Below are 15,613 nucleotides of genomic sequence, written 5' to 3'. Positions count from 1 at the left end.
GCGAGGGGGCGGGCAGGAAGCGGCCGTTAGGGCCGCGCCCATTGGCCGGCCTCGCCGTGACGCAAGGCCGGGCGCGCGCGATTGGCTGCGGCGCACCGCATCACGGGCCCGCCTGGGGGTCGCGCGCCCACCCACTTCCGGGGTCGCGGTGGAGTAGGTGCTGCCGGCGTCTGGTGCGGCCAGGTTTCTGCGCGCTTCCGGGAGCCAGGCGGGCCCGCACACCACCGACGCCCCCAGGACTCCACCCCCCCCGCGACCCCCCGCCGCCTTCCGAGAACCCGGCCCGTCGTTTTTTCAGGAGCGACCCGTCGTTTCCTCAGGACCCGGCTCGTCGTACCTCAGGCCCCGGCCCGCCAGCCTTGTGTTGTCAGGACGTAAGGCGAGGAGGGGACGGCCGGGAGGGCTCTGGGGGGCGGCACTCTGGCGACCGGAGGTGGGAGGAGGAGAGCCGGCGGACGCAGGTGGAGACTGGTGTCTAGGTGGTTCCCCTTCTCACCGAAATGTGGCCGTCGAGCACACAGACTCAAAGCTTTAACCTTCTTGGGAGAAATCCTCCAAACCTGTGATTCTGGGAGCACAGCGTGGGGTGGTGGCGGTAACAGGCCACTGTTTTGTTCAGGCTGCGGTGTTGCCAGTGACCGTGTGAGCGCCCTGCCGTCGCCCGCCCGGGTGGAAGGGATGCGCCCGCGCCTCCCTCCATCCCCTCGGCAACCCGGGGAGCTACCCCCGCAGTTGGGACGGAGGTGAAGAACAAAACAGGCAACGTGACTGGTGGCGGGCCGCGCACAGCCCGACGCGGAGGCCGAAGCGATGTGGCTTGGACCCGGTTCCCCTTCCTCCCGCTCCGGCTGTCGCCCTTGCTCCTTTCTGAGATGCAGACCAGCTCTTTCCCCACCGTGGCGGCCGCGGGAGCCCCACACGGGCCGACTCCGCTGGGAGGAAAGGCAGAAAAGCCTCTGATTCATCTTGGGTGGTTTCGTGGTCTTGTGCGTAGCCTTCGGGGTAGCTTTTGTGGACTGGCTTAATCTGGACATGTGGGTTAGCATGCGCTGTATGTTTGTGTCCGGGTAAGATGCATACGTGGAAACCTTCACCCTCAGTGGGGTGGTGATGAGGGCTTGGGGGGGTGGCTATTGGGTCATGGGGGTAGAGCCCTCCTAAGAGGGTAGCGCCCTTAGGGGAAGAGACACAGACGGGCTGAGGCCCCCTCCCTTCCTGAGGATCCAGTGAGAGGGTGGCTGTCTACCAGCCAGGAAGCAGGCTGGCATCAGACACCAGACCTGCTGGTGCCTGGATCTCGGACTTCCAGCTTCCAGAACTTTGAGGGATCAGCGTTTGTGGTTTCAGCTCCCCAGGCTGTGGTATTTTTGACGAAGACTCACGGCAGGAGGGCCTGAGACAAGGGGGCGGGTTCCTCAGAGGAAAATTAGGGTACTGCTAGCAGGAGTGGCTGCCGGATGGCAGAAGCAGTAGTCCGGAGGTAGGGGGACCCGTACGCTGTTCTGTCGGTGACAGTTTGTAGCCATTTCTCCTGTCTGGCCTCAGATTCCACGTTCAAAGAAGCCTTGAGTTAGGAGCACTCCGTGGTCCTTGCAGAGCGCCTGTGCTGTGACAGGATTCAATACCAGTTTCCCTGAACTCAGAGTCTGACACAGTGGAACTTCTGGGGACCCATAGTCCCCCTCCTGCCACCTCCACCACCCCCCACCCTCCAGTCCTTTCGGCCTGCAAGGGCTGACTCTCCAGTTGTTAGGAGGCCTGTGTTTTTCTGCCCTCACCACAGCCGATAGTCCTTGTTCCCATTTCTGCACTTTTGTTTTAACCTTCGTTTCTTGTTTCCTGTCTGTCCTCCTTGCCATCTTTCCTGGGGCAGACACAGTAGGTTCAGATCCCAGCTCCGTCACTTACTATACGAGTCACTACGCCTCTGAGCCTGTGTCCTCATCTGTAAAATGGGAATAACACCACCTGTGTCTTTCAGTTGGAGGGAGGATGAAGTGAGAAGGTATATGTAAAGCGCTTACAAGCACTCACATATTACTACTGTTGTTATTATAGTCTCTGCATATTTGGGTTCAAGGTACTTGGCCATTTGCATCAAGTCTTAGAGTTTCAGAAGCAGCACTGGGTTCAGCAGTATTCCAAATGATTGATAGAGGGCTGCTTTCAGGATGATGGACATTACTGTATCCATCTCTCATATTTGGGTCAGGGAGGGATGGCTGGAGAGATGACAGGCTGGGTGCTCTGGATTTCCCCGACACTTGCCCTTCGGCCACAGGAGAGAGCTCAGGCTTTCCAAATGGCTGGCTCTTCACCACCCTTTCTACCTATCACGGTATCCTCAATTCTGTGGTGGCTTCTGTGAATCTTTAAGCTCCAGCCTTGGCAGAACTTGCTGCTGTGCTCCTGGCCCCTCTAAACTTCTCCTACGGAGCCCCCACCGTCGCACATGCCATACCCACCCTCCTTCCGCTGTCCATTCTCATTTGGCCTTAAGTCTCAGATCAAAGGTCAGCTCTTACTAAAGCCAAAGGAAAGCAGATGTGGGTTATTTTGCCCCATATTTTGTCTGTTCTTGATTCTAGTCCCCCATATGCTGTCTTATAATTGTTTTTCTATCTGTATCCCTGAGCACAGCAATATATTTGAGGGCATGACTTGATGATTTTTTAAAACATTTTATTTATTTGAAAGAAAGAAAGAGCACAAGCAGAGGAGAGGGGTAGAGGGAGAAGCAGACTCCCTGCTGAGCAGGGAGCCCAATGCAGGGCTCAGTCCCAGGACCCCAGAATCATGACCTGAGCCGGAGGCAGACGCTTAACCAACTGAGCCACCCAGGTGCCCTGAGGGAATGACTCTTACTCGTTTTGGAATTTCTGGGGCTTAGTGATTGCTTAACACATAACAGGTATTTGATTTTTATTAAAGGAATAAATATCCCTCTCCCAGGTCCCCAGATAATGGGTGAGTCATGCAATGAAAAATGTTGGAAGAGCCTGAGCAAAAAGGGCAGAGATTAGCAGTGCTGGCCTACACACAGCGCGCTCTGTCCATTTCATCCCCCACCTCCACCAGCAACGACCGTGGCGCCTTGGCCCTTCCTTAACATGGCTTCCAGTGGGTTTTGCATGTGTTAAATGGAGGTGGTAAGGTTGTTCCTAAGATCTTTCTGGTGGCCTTTTTGCTAACTACTGTGATTTTTCCTTTCTCTGTGGAGACTCATTTGCTGGGAGTAAGCTCTTAATGGTGAGTGGTTCATGGTACTTTCAGTTTAATTCTTTTACAGTCATTCCACCCTTTGTAGAGCCAGTGAGTCAGATGTCTGGCCGTGAACCTGATAAGGCAGGACCCTGGACAGCCTTGCTCCTGGACGTCGGCGACCCCGTGTCACTGCTCCGCCGGTAGTGCCGCGCTCCCGATAACCCGCACTGTACGGCGTTACTTAGGCGCTAGCTGAAGCAGTTAAAAACGTGATGTTTCCCCCATCACTGGCAGAGGGACACTTGCCAAAACCATCTGTTGAAAAGGACAGCTGAAAGTTCATGTACGTGCCTGACTCACACAGGCAACGGCGCCTGCAAGTGAAGAAGTGATGTTTTTGTTTCTAAGAGGAAACCTACAACACCTCAAATCCAAAACTCAAACGAACAATGAACTAAACGTAGAAGCCAGTGTGAGTCACCGTCCCAGTTGTCTGATCTCTGCCTGGTTATACAAATTCACAGGCATGGCCAAGTCGAGTATTCGTTCCACAGCCGTCTGTGGAGTGCTTACGACATTAGGTTAGCGCTAGCGCTGTTGGGGATTCCAATCGGCCAAGAGGTCTTTCCCCCTGGAGCTGAAAAGCTCCAGTGGGGGAGAGAGAACTACATTAGAAGCCAGGAAAGACTGTCTAACCTGTAGGGGTGTACTTGAATTGTGTGTGTAAAGATGGTTGGTTCGAGGTTAAAGAGGATAAACTGATAAGGTCAGCGGTAAGGTACAAGGGTCAGGAGTAGACAAAGAAAACCCAGGTCAGTTTGCTTAACATAAACCCTACTCCGGGAAGCAACATAAAGCTTGCGCTCATACCTTTAAGTCCTTAATATTTATATACCAGTGGATATACATGGGCCAGAAGCTTCTCATGCAGGACTTATTTTGTACTTCCTGTACGTATCTCTGTGCTAGACCCCACGGCGGCTACTGGTTGACAGTAGTTGGAAGAACTTTTTTTTTTTTTTTTTCGAGATTTTTATTTTTAAGTAACTCTACACCCAGCTTGGGGCTTGAACTCACAACCCCAAGATCAAGATCCACCCGCTGAACCGACTGAGCCAGCGAGGAGCCCCAGGAACTTCTAACGGCAGCAGACTCACACCGAATGTGCAAAACCAAACCATAATCTGTGTTATACTTCTATGTAAAAGAAACATACTGTATAATATTTGATTCCGGAAATATTATTTGTCAAGCCACTTGTACCTAACATGTTTTTCATTGTGTTTTACAATCATTTACACAAATGAAGTTTATTATTAACCTACTCTGGAGTGAGGTTTTCTATCTGAAAGCCCATCAGCTCTCTTTCCAGCACAGAGACGGAGCTCTGCTGACGGTTGCCACAGGTAGGATCTGCCCTGGGTGGTGGCTGATAAAGAAGATCCTGGCCTCAGCTCTGCCGGGCTTACCACAGCTCTCCCGGGCAGGCAGTGCATCAGGGACGGGCGCCACCCAACCACGAGATTTAAAGCCAGACCCATGCTGGCTCTTCTGAGGCATTGTGGTATGCTTCTCCATACCTGTTCAAGAACCAGTAATCTGTAGTGGCTAGGATTAGAATTCACTGCTGCTAACTTGTTCCAAGAAGAAAAGCTTAAGGAAATTGTCAGACACTTTTAAGAGTAAAAGGGGATTCTAGCTAGAAGAGATGCCAGGACAGGAGTTGTAACCCGAGATATATGGCTACTTTAATTATAGATTTAAATGTGAAAAACAAAACTTCTTGAAGATAATATAAGAAAATATCTTTCTTTTCTTTCTTTTTTTTTTTTTTTAAGGTGGGCTCCATACCCAGCGTGGAGCCCAACACAGGGCTCAAACACTATGAGATGAAGACCTAGGCCAAGATCAAGAGTCAGACACTTAACCAGCTGAGCCACCCAATGCCCCCGTATAAAAATAGCTTAAAGATCTTGAGGTAAGGAAGGATTTCTACAAAAAAGATGTAGAAAGCACCAACTATAACGGAAAAGATGGATACATTCAACTACTTTAAAATCAAAAACTTCTCTTTATCAAGACACCATTAAAAGGGTAAAAAGGCAAGCCAGAGAGCAGAAGATATTTGCAATACGCCTGACGCACAAAGGGCTAGGATCCAGAACAGAGAAGGAACTCCGGCCAATCAGTAAGAAAAAGACAAACATTTAAATTGTGAAAAAGGTGAAGGACCTGAAGGGGCAGGGCACTACAAAGGAAGAGGCAATACAAATGGCTAATAAACAGGAGAAAGCGCTCAACCTCAGCAGGAAGCAGGGGAATACAAATTAGACCCACAGGGAGTTGCCTACGGGACAGGCCAATTGGAAGTACAAATTGGTGCTATCACTGGGGAAGTCAGTCTGATGTTATCTAGTGACACTGAAGATAGGCCTGCCCTGTGGTCAACAGTGCCTTTGCTAATACACACCAGGAGTGCATGCCAGAACGTTCTCAGTAGCATCGTTTCTAATGGTTCCAAGTGTCCGTCAGCAGTGGAATGGATGAATAAGTGTGATAGTAGTCATACAGGGATATTATTGGTAACCAAAAATGAAGTACAACTAGATGCAACAACTTGGGTGAATCTAGAATATATGGTGAGTAAAAAAAGCTAGCCTAAAGGAGTACATATGATCCCTTTTATATGCAAAGTTCAAAAATAGTCAAGAATTTAATTATAATGTTTGAGGATGTATAGTTTATGGTAAAAATATAAAGATAAGTAAATGGTTGCCATAACATTACCGTAAAAACCAGGCTGTGGATGCCTTTGGAGGACCAAAGGGACATACTGAGGCTTTGGGATTGCTGCCATTGTTTTTAGTTCTTGACCTGGGCAGTGGTTACGTAAGTGTTGCTTTATGATAATTCACAACATTTATGTCTCAGGACAGTCTTCTCTATCGTATTTTATAATTTAAAAAGGTATATTTTTGGAGTGCCTGGATGGCTCAGTCGGTTAAGCATCTGCCTTCGGCTTGGGTCCCAGAGTCCTGGGATTGAGCCCTGCATCTGGCTCCCTACTCAGCGGGGAGTCTGCTTCTCCCTCTCCTTTTGCCCCTTTCCCCCACTCGTGTTCTCTCTCTCTCTCAAGTAAATTTAAAAGAAAAAAAAAAAACAAAAAATCTAAAAAACCCTGAGCATTTAAAATAAGTAAATAATGAAATAAAATAAAAAGGGTTTTTTCCCCAAAGGACATAGGATAAAGGCAACAGTCCTAGTTTTACGTGAATGAGATAACTTAACCAGTGACACCATCACACAGGATTTTTTAAAATGTTGTAGCTCAAACAATCCAGGAAAAAGAGAGGATGACGTGCCCTGGCAATCTGTTTGAGGGCACAGAGAGGGCGCTGGCATGATGGTAGCATCATGGTGATAGCGACATGAAAAGACATTTGAGTCACTTCCAGGAAAGTAAGAGTGGAAAACGTTTTCAAAACATTTCGTACGTGTATCTCTGATTTGAAATGTGTACATAAAACCCAGTTAATGAATACTACAAATTGACATCCATTTCATTTTTATTCTCAAAAAGTTGAGCTCACGTCAGCCACATCTTTTCTGGGAGCTTTCCAGGGGAAAGAGGAGCACAGTCCGTGTTGGGACAGTCCCAGTAGCTGTTACCAGCCCCGTTTGACAGAGCCCAAAGGCAAAGGCATTTGCTGATGTTCACACAGCTAATTGTCTGATTTCTTGGGTTGCGGACAGAAAGGTGGGAGGGGTCCATGGCGATGGGAGTTGTGTCCGTCACAGCATCAACAGCAGGCTGGGAAACAAGCAGGAACGAGGGCCCCCGAGAGCCACCATCGCCGTGCCTGTCTTGCCACAGCAACAGCCTGACCAGGGTGTGGGCACTGATGCTGTTGGGTGTTGCCCCAGTGCCACTGCCTCCACTCCCTTCTGGACCCTGGATGCTGCCGCCACCGCCACACATTCCAGTCTGTCCGTTCTCTTTGTCACTCACTGCAGATCCGACGTCCCAGCTCCAGGATCCAGTTGGCCAATATCAACTCCTTTGCCTATGTCTTAGGGACTTGGAGTTTGAGGGAGCAAGGATCTCACCTTTTAGGGTCGCTACCCAGATTCCTAGATCTTGTAGGCAACAGCAGGTAGTTCACACACTGAACGTTCAAAAATGGCCATTTTCATTTTCCCTTTAGAGGCAGGCAGTGGCAGGGCTGGGACCGGTGCCCAGGACAACACGAATTTCCACTGTCCCCTCTGTGTTGTTTTGGACCTGGGGGGTGAGACGGATGGCAAACAACAGTCACCAGTGACAGTGTCCTCACCCCCTCTTGCAGTCACTGGTGTCAGATCCCAAGTGAACAGAAAGCTTTCTCGGCTGTGTTGGACGGGGGGCTGCAGGCGGGAACCTGCTGAGGTCACCCACGCAATAATCAGTCCCAACAGTAGCTCTTGAGTTACTTTCAAGCCCGTAAACAGCAGGCCAAGGACAGTGTGGGTGCAGGTACAAAAAGAAATACTCCAGGCTCCTACTCTAAAGAGTCTGTAGTCTAATCTCTCTCTCTTTTTTGAAGATTTTATTTATTTATTGGACAGAGAGAGACACAGCGAGAGAGGGAACACCAGCAGGGGGAGTGGGAGAGGGAGAAGCAGGCTTCCCGCTGAGCAGGGAGCCCGACGACGCAGGGCTCGTCCTGGGATCATGACCGAAGCCACCGAGGCGCCCCCTGTAGTCTAATCTCGTAAAACATCAGCTGGGGGCACCTGCGTGGCTCAGCTGGTTGAGCGTCTGGCTTAGCTTCTGCAGTCCATGGAGTCTGCTTGGACCTCTCCCTCTGCTTCTCCCCCTGCTCATGCTCTCTCTAAAACCAGTCAGTTAATTAATGTAAAAAAGAGTCAGCTGCATGTTACTGCTGCCTTTACTGTAAGGTCTTATTATGGAATTCCTGAATTCCTCTTTCTAGTCCCCCAGTGTATTTCCAAGTGTCTGTTTTAAGGGTGAAGTGCTCTATGATCTTCTCCCAATTTGTATGTTGCAGTTAAAACCACTCTTTATCCCTAAATGATGAAGATCATCAATTAAAGGGAGCTTTAGGAACGTGAACTTCAGGGTTGTTTGACAGGCTCCTTCACTGCCTGATACAGTTCTTTAGGCATTGTGAGCACTCAGTAAATGCTGGAGAGGGGCTGGAGGTGGGGCAGGTAGTGGAAGTGATTTGGAGAAATGGGAGAGAACGAATTGCATTTAGATATGAAGCGGCCGCCACAGATGGCCAGTAGGTCTCCTGATCCAAAGGAAATGAAATTGAGAAAAAGTTTATAAAGGAAATTTCTCCAGAAACCAGAAAGGACCAGGGAAGGGACCAGAGCAGGGTGGGATCCCTGACCAGGGCCTCTGGACAGCCAAGAAGGCAGGCAAGCTGCCCCCGAAACCGCTCAGGAGTCCATTCTTGGCCCAGGTGGAAAGGAGTGAGTTGGACAATTCGGTGCATGAGCCAGACCACTGTAAGGGCCCAGACTGCTGTCATTACTTGACCAAGGACGACCCTGGGGCATGGGGAGGTCACCCTGCCCAGAGACAGCTGGGATTCAACCCTCAGGCCCCTGACGCCAGAGCCTGTGCTCTTCTTCCCTATTCGACTGCCTCTCTGCACAGTTTCAGGATTTTTCTGATGGAGTACGTTTTAGCAGGGGCCCGAATGAAGGAGGGAGGACGTGAGTGGAGGAATGTCAAGTGCAACAGCTCAGGGCCGGCAGGGGGGCTGGAGCCCGGAAGACATGGGGCTGAGTAACAGGGAGCGCAGAGGGCCTGGAGGGAGAGGGCCAGTGGAGTTGGGGCAGAGCCACGCGTTCATGATGAAGCCCAAGGGGTGCGTTACTAAGCAGAAGCGTCGCTGTAAGTGCGGAAGGTCAGAGTGTGTAATGTCCATTGCTTTCATTAAGTAGGTGTGGACACAGACCCCAGAGTGGCCCCGTGATCTCTGCCCCTCTGTCGTCCCCTCCCTTGATGTGGGCTGGCCTGTGACTTTCCTCTAGCTACCAGAACACTGCAGAGATGCAGGGATTTCGTAGATGTAATTAAGGTCCCAAATCAGTAGATTTTTGGGTTAATTGGAAGGGAGAGGATCCTGGGTGAGCTTGGCTTAATTAGATAAAAGCCCTTTTAGTCTTATTCTGAGGCTAAACACTCTCCTGCTGGCCTTGCAGAAGCAAACAGCCATGTTGTGAATGGCCTCTGGGGAGGGCCACGTGGCAGGGGACCTCAGGTGGCCTTTAGGATCTGAGGGCGGCCAACAGCCAGTAAGAAGGTTCAAGGAACTGATTCCAGCCAACAGTAGAATGAGCCTGGCAGTGAATTCTTCCCCACTTGCACTTCCAGGTGAGGACGCAGGCTGGTGACACGTTGGTTGCAGGCTTGTGAGACCCTGAGCAGAAGACCCAGGGAGGCCGTGCCCAGACTCCTGACCAGCAGACACTGCGAGATGAGAAATGTGCGTGGTTTTAAGCTGCTAAATATGTGGTACTTTGTTGTGTAGCGTAGAAAATGAATACAGTAGGAGCTTTCTAACACACACACTCATACACACACACACACACACATGTATGTGTGTGGATATACATGTAAGTGTGTGTGTGTGTGTGTGTGTGTGTGTGTGTGTTGATTTCCCCTGGATGGTAAAACAATGCTTTGTACTCTTTTTTCTATCAGTGTAAGTAGAAACAGCTAAATGCATGGGGACCAAGGAACAAAGCCAGTGGCCCCAGAAGAAGCAAGAGCTGTCGGTGCCGGTGATCATGCATGAGGACGGGCAGGCGCCCGGTGCTCACTCACAGAAGCCAGGTAGTGAGCAGGCTTCACTGCGTGTTCCCAGGTTGGCAATACATCACCCAGGTTCCTAAAGAGAAGACATCACCATGAAGATTCAATCCTTCATTTCTGGGCGATAAAATTTCTAGAGGCCTTGCTAATTTTAATACAATGCTAATAAGACAGGGCGCCCGAGTGACTCAGTCAGTTAAGTGTCTGCCTTCAGCTCAGGTCGTGATCCCAGGGTCCCTGCTCAATGGGGAGTCTGCCTCTCCCTCTCTGCCACTCCCCCTGCTTGTGCTCTCTTTCTCTCTCACTCTCATATATAAATAAGATCTTTTAAAAAAAAAAACTAGTGCTAATAAGGCAAACATACATTTTTAATAATGCTAACAGATGAAGTCACTATTTTGTAATGACAGGACTAGGTTAATCAGTCGTGAAAACCCGAAGATGGGTTTTGGAATACCACCCAGCAAGACTTTAAAAATAATCATTTTAGGGGCGCGTGGCTGGCTCAGTCGGTAGAGCATGCGAATCTTTTAAAGAGAAAGCGCATGTGCGTGTGGGATGGGGGCAAGTGAGGGAGGGAGGTGGGTGCAGAGGGGCAGAGGGAGAGTCTCCCAAGCAGACTCCCCACTGAGCACAGAGTCCGATGCGGGGCTCGATCCCACAACCCCGAGAGCATAACCTGAGCTGAAATCAAGAGTCAGATGCTTAACCGACGTTGCCACCCAGGCGCCCTGAGCACGTGACTCTTGAGCTCAGGGTTGTCAGTTTGAGCCCCACATTGGGTGTAGAGATTACTTCAAAATAAAATCTTCAAAAAAAAAAAAAAAGCATTTTAGGAGAGACCTAAGGTTGCAAAGAACTAAAACCTGTGTGAAGGGTGTGGGTTTTCCAAATCTGACCGATGCAGGAAATGACGTTTTTAAAAAGCAACTTTAGTCTCTGACGGTGATTCCTCCCGGGCGTGGTGGGAGGGCTGCCTGGAGGTGACAGAGGCCAGGACCAGTAGCTATGAGATGGACAAGACGGTTGTGTCACCTCTAAAAGACCTCACGATTACATCTCAGTAAGGCTGGTTTGGGGTTTTTTAAAAAGGACAGGCTATAGGCCCTGGTTCCGATGCGTAGGTGGGACGGGGATGTGTTTTCACCGCAGGGGGCTTCTCTGAAACTGAAGAGGGCTGAGGCTTGCATTATGGATAGCACCACCGGCCACAAATTATTCTGCACTCTCAGTTTTGCTCCCTGTGATGATGTGGACTTCAGGTAAGAGCTCAGGTTTGAAAGCGGATTCCTCGGGCAACGTGGTATGTGGTTTGCAGTGAGGACATTTCATACCCATTCCAGCCTTTGGGCCCGCAGCAGTCAGGCTCAAGTGCTGGTGACCCATGAACACAGGACCCACCGCGGACAGGGTGGGCCCTGCGGGGCTTCTCCCAGCAGCCCTTGCTTTTCTGGATCCTGATACCAGCTTTACACACAGCTCCTGGGTACCCCCTTTCTCCTGGCGGAGGTGTAGAGTACGTTTCCCTTTTCTTAGGTCTACATTGGAACCCCAGAAGGAACTCGACTGAGGAAGGTCAGGGATACAACCTACAGAAATGAATGAATGATGGTTTTGAAGGGTGCTTGGTTTCTGGAATTCAGGGGGCTGTTCTTGCCTCATGGATCAGGTTACAATCCCTGTTCCACCTGTCCCTACTGACAGTTCCAGGGACACAGGACAAAACCTGACACTGGACCTTTGTCTTCGGTGCCAGTCACATTTTGTCCTTACCTGGCTAGCCCTATAGTTCCTACCTCTCCTAAGTCGTGGATTTGATGAAGGATACCCTTGGGAGTGCTCTTAAATGGGCTTTGTCTTAACTGCCAGAGGCAAAATCCCGTGGGTGGGACCTCCAGCCTCTTCCTAGTGGCGGGACTTCATGGCTCAGAACCTGAGAATCTCAGAACAGGGAAGGATTGTGAGGATGCATTCTGTCCCCTGGTTCCTCCTGGGCCTCCTTGCCCCGCGATGGCTCCTCCCCCGGGGCCTTCTCCTCCATCACTCCTTCATGTCAGCCACTGCCTGTCTTCTGCTGGAGCATAAGGGGGCTGTTCCCAGCCCCGTCCTGAGGCTCCCTCCCTGCGCCCAGGGGCAGCTCCCTGAAGCTCGCCATGACAACGGTGCAAGCCGCAGGTAGGGGCTGCTGGACAGGGCAGGGCGGGCTGGCAAGAGGAGAGGGGCTGGGAATGGGGAGTGGCCTTGCAGCAGAGGTGGCCTTTCTTCCTGGGGACCTCAGCCCCCTCAGCCCTTCCAGCCCGCTGGTTTCACAAAGCTCCTTCACGAAACCACGTCAAAGCCTCAGCCTCTTCTGCTTCGCTCGCGGCTTGCAGAAGGACCAAGTTCTGGGTGTCACTGGCCAAACAGAATAAGGGCTGAGAAGGAAGGCCAAAGCCCTTGGACGCCCTGCAAGGGGCTGTAAAAATCACCAGCTGGGGCAGCTCACAGAGGTCCCTCACTGCCCTAAAGAGGTGACCTCTCATCCCAGCTTGGGAGTGGTCATTTGCTTTCGCCCAACCAAAGAAGAGGCCCAGTTGTCACTGAATTCAGTGCTCTGGTCAATGGTAACGAGCTCACCCTGTTTTCTCTTTACTGTCATAAATTAAACAACAGTGAGAGATTTCCAAGGGAAATACCTTCTGCAAACCTGAGTAACTTTCATTGACCTCTGGGAGGGGGTAGAAAAGTTTTGGAGGTATATTTTTTCCCTGAATGATACTCTAATCACAAAAACCACTGAGGGAGGTCCCACAGGGCACCAGTCGTCTTCATGGGTACCTTCCCTACACTCTGGGCACTCCTGGCTTTCTAAAACCAGGAATGGCTTTCTGGAATGATCCAGATCGACTTCTAGCCTGAAGGGGGATGCACTTCACGGTCTCTGGGCCAGAGCTCAGTTCTGGAGGTGGGAGCGTCTAGCTCTGAACCCTTACCAGCCACATGATCTTGGGCGCCGTCAGCGGTTCTTGAGCACCGACGACCCCGGGCACCGGGGCAACGGGGAGGAGACACTGTCCTGGCCCAAGGTGGGCCTCACTTAGTAGACAGATAGGTGCCTTCCTTACATGTAAATTGGGGGTAATAAAATCTGACTATCCTGGCCCTGATCTGAATCCCCACACAGTACCCAACACACAGCAACGTGACAAAGGTCGGGTTTCTCCCTGTCCGTTCCATTTAGAAATGGTGATTCTGTCATTGGAGAAGGTAGAACTGTCCCCACAGAGGAGACATCGTTAGAGTTTTGAGGGGATGCTTGAAGTCTCAGTATAAGAAAGCCTGGTTTACAAAGGTTAAGTGACCAGCTCAGACGAGAGCTGTTCTCAGTTTGTAGAAATCTGGATGGCAACCAGCTGTTGTTCCAACCTCAGCCCACTTCCTCCGTGTGCCGCCCTCAACATCCAAATTTGACTGCAGTTTTCTTGGACCCCCCTCCCCCAATCAAGAAGTCTCGGAAAAGCATCCTGTTCTGTTACTCGGCACATGGCAGAGATAAAAGGCGTTGAATTAATTTTGCACGTGGCTGCCACGAGTGCGTCTGACTTCCATGTCTTTGCCTGTTATTAGTCCAGACACATCAGTTTCATCCATTCGTACAGAGCCGCTCTTCAGGGGTTTTGAGTATAGCTGCTCGGAAACTTATTTACCTAGAAACTTGCCATCTAGCATTTGCTTTGTTCTTGTGAGAATTCTGGAAAATGTGGACTTATTACACATTTTCTCTGGGTAATCGTACGAGTGTTCTACCGGGTACACCTGCGGAGCGAGGACCCCCTCTTAGAGAACGAAGGGCGGAGTATGGCTTTAAATATAATATATATTATTTGTGATGAGATTTATCACGTGACCCAGCGTGAACTTGTCACCTGTGTTGCATAGAAATGTATGTGCTTAATTTATAAAATATTTAGAAATATTTGCCTACTAGAGTTGTAAGGCTTACCATAAAACTTAAAACTCAGTGTTTATCTAAGATAAACATTTAGCCAATATTTGGTGAGCGTCTTCTCTGAGCCAGGCACGTGTAATTGGTTACAGCCTTGGATTTTGAAATCTTTGCTGCTGCTGCTCGCTTCTTTCTTCCCTCCCTTCCTTCCTTCTCTTCCTTTTCTTTCTTTCTTTCTTTTTTTTTTTTTTTACAATCCCAACCATGTGAGATGCTAGTTTCCTGAATGTGCAAGACACTCACGTGATGGGTAATCAGCAGTCTGCAAAAAAGGGGCACAATCCTTGTTTTGCTTTCCTGTGGCTACATCTGAGGAGAGTCCTTGGTGACTGGCAAGGTCTGGAGGACAGTGGCACCTCCCAGGCAGGGGCCAGCACGCACACTGCCTGACCGGGTCCCCTGCAGAGTGCGGCCAGTGAAGGCCTGTACACATAGCAGTTAAAATCGTATTTACTCACTTTCATGGATGTGCAGAATTTCAGCTACCCGAGCAATTACCACAGAGGAAGATATGTTCTAAGTCTTCTTCAGCCGGAGCGTATTTCTGTTAAAATCGGCAGTGGCTGGCTTTTCCTGTGCACTTTGCATGGAGGCAGTGTGCAGGGATCGCTAGTGGCCTGAGTGCCCATGTGGGATCTGAAGCCCCACCTTTCCTGGCTGGGAGACCTTGGAAGAGTTACGGGACCCCTCTGAGTCAAGCAGTTGGGGGCTGCCCAAGTCTACTTCATGGGATGGCCCCGAGGATGAACTGAGGTGTTTCAAACCTCGACTGAATAAATTGAAAGATCAGATTGACTTTATTCAGTGACTTGTGAAGGAGGCAGCATCCCGTCCTGCAGATGGAAAGGAGCTCCGGAGAGCTGCACAAAATGGATTTTTTTGTAGGCAGAAGGGGGCAGGGCAAGGAGAGAGCAGGTCGCTACCTCCTGGGGAGGAGAAGGGTTCTGTCAGGTGGGTCACCTCGCGACTGCTGGTTTAAAACTGCACTCCTGGGAACAGTTGACACTGCAGTTTGGTATCAAGTCCTGGTTTGCTGACCTGGGGCTGGAGCCCGTCTCTTTTTTGTAACATAGGTGAGATTATTCTTGGTCCCGCTGTGAAGTAAGCATCGCTGACCTCGGTCAGCTCTTACACTGCCGTGCGGTCAGATCCTGACTCTCTAGCCTGGCCAAGTGTCCATTCTCCTTGGTGACTTCCCTACTTCCTCTTCTTTCCTGGAACCCCAGCACCCCTCCCCTATCCTCGGTCTCACTGCTGACCTTGCTTCCTGTGTCATACAGAAAACAGAAGCAGTCAGAAGACTGACTCCCCGCCCCACCGCCACCCACCTGCGCAGGCACCCACGTGCTCCACCTCCTCCCATTTCTGTGGGTGACCCTGGGATCCCCGCAGTGCCACGGGGCCCCTTCTCCCTCTTTCTCCCACCTCCTCCCTCTTCCTACGTGATCGTTCCCCCCAGGCTAGACACATGCTGTTACCTTCCTTCCGCCCAGAACACAAGCAAACAAACAGGAGCTGGGCCTTCTGGTCTCATGGCTAACTCTGACCTCCCTCCAGGCTCCGCTCACCTTCTCGATGCCCCCACTCCAAACACG

General features: G+C 50.6%; 1 long non-coding RNA gene across 1 annotated transcript; it reads left to right on the top strand.

Annotated features, from left to right (window-relative positions):
• The first annotated feature begins 121 nt into the window (after positions 1 to 121).
• On the top strand, positions 122 to 14,062 carry LOC123001970 (uncharacterized). Its single transcript, XR_006411387.3, has 4 exons — positions 122 to 4,610; positions 5,043 to 5,182; positions 9,593 to 9,704; positions 9,923 to 14,062. It is a non-coding gene; the product is annotated as an uncharacterized LOC123001970 (long non-coding RNA).
• The last annotated feature ends 1,551 nt before the right edge of the window (positions 14,063 to 15,613 follow it).

This window comes from Ursus arctos, unplaced genomic scaffold, assembly GCF_023065955.2.
Source record: "Ursus arctos isolate Adak ecotype North America unplaced genomic scaffold, UrsArc2.0 scaffold_2, whole genome shotgun sequence".
Classification (NCBI taxonomy): domain Eukaryota; kingdom Metazoa; phylum Chordata; class Mammalia; order Carnivora; family Ursidae; genus Ursus; species Ursus arctos.
This window is presented reverse-complemented; position numbering and strand designations above follow the sequence as displayed.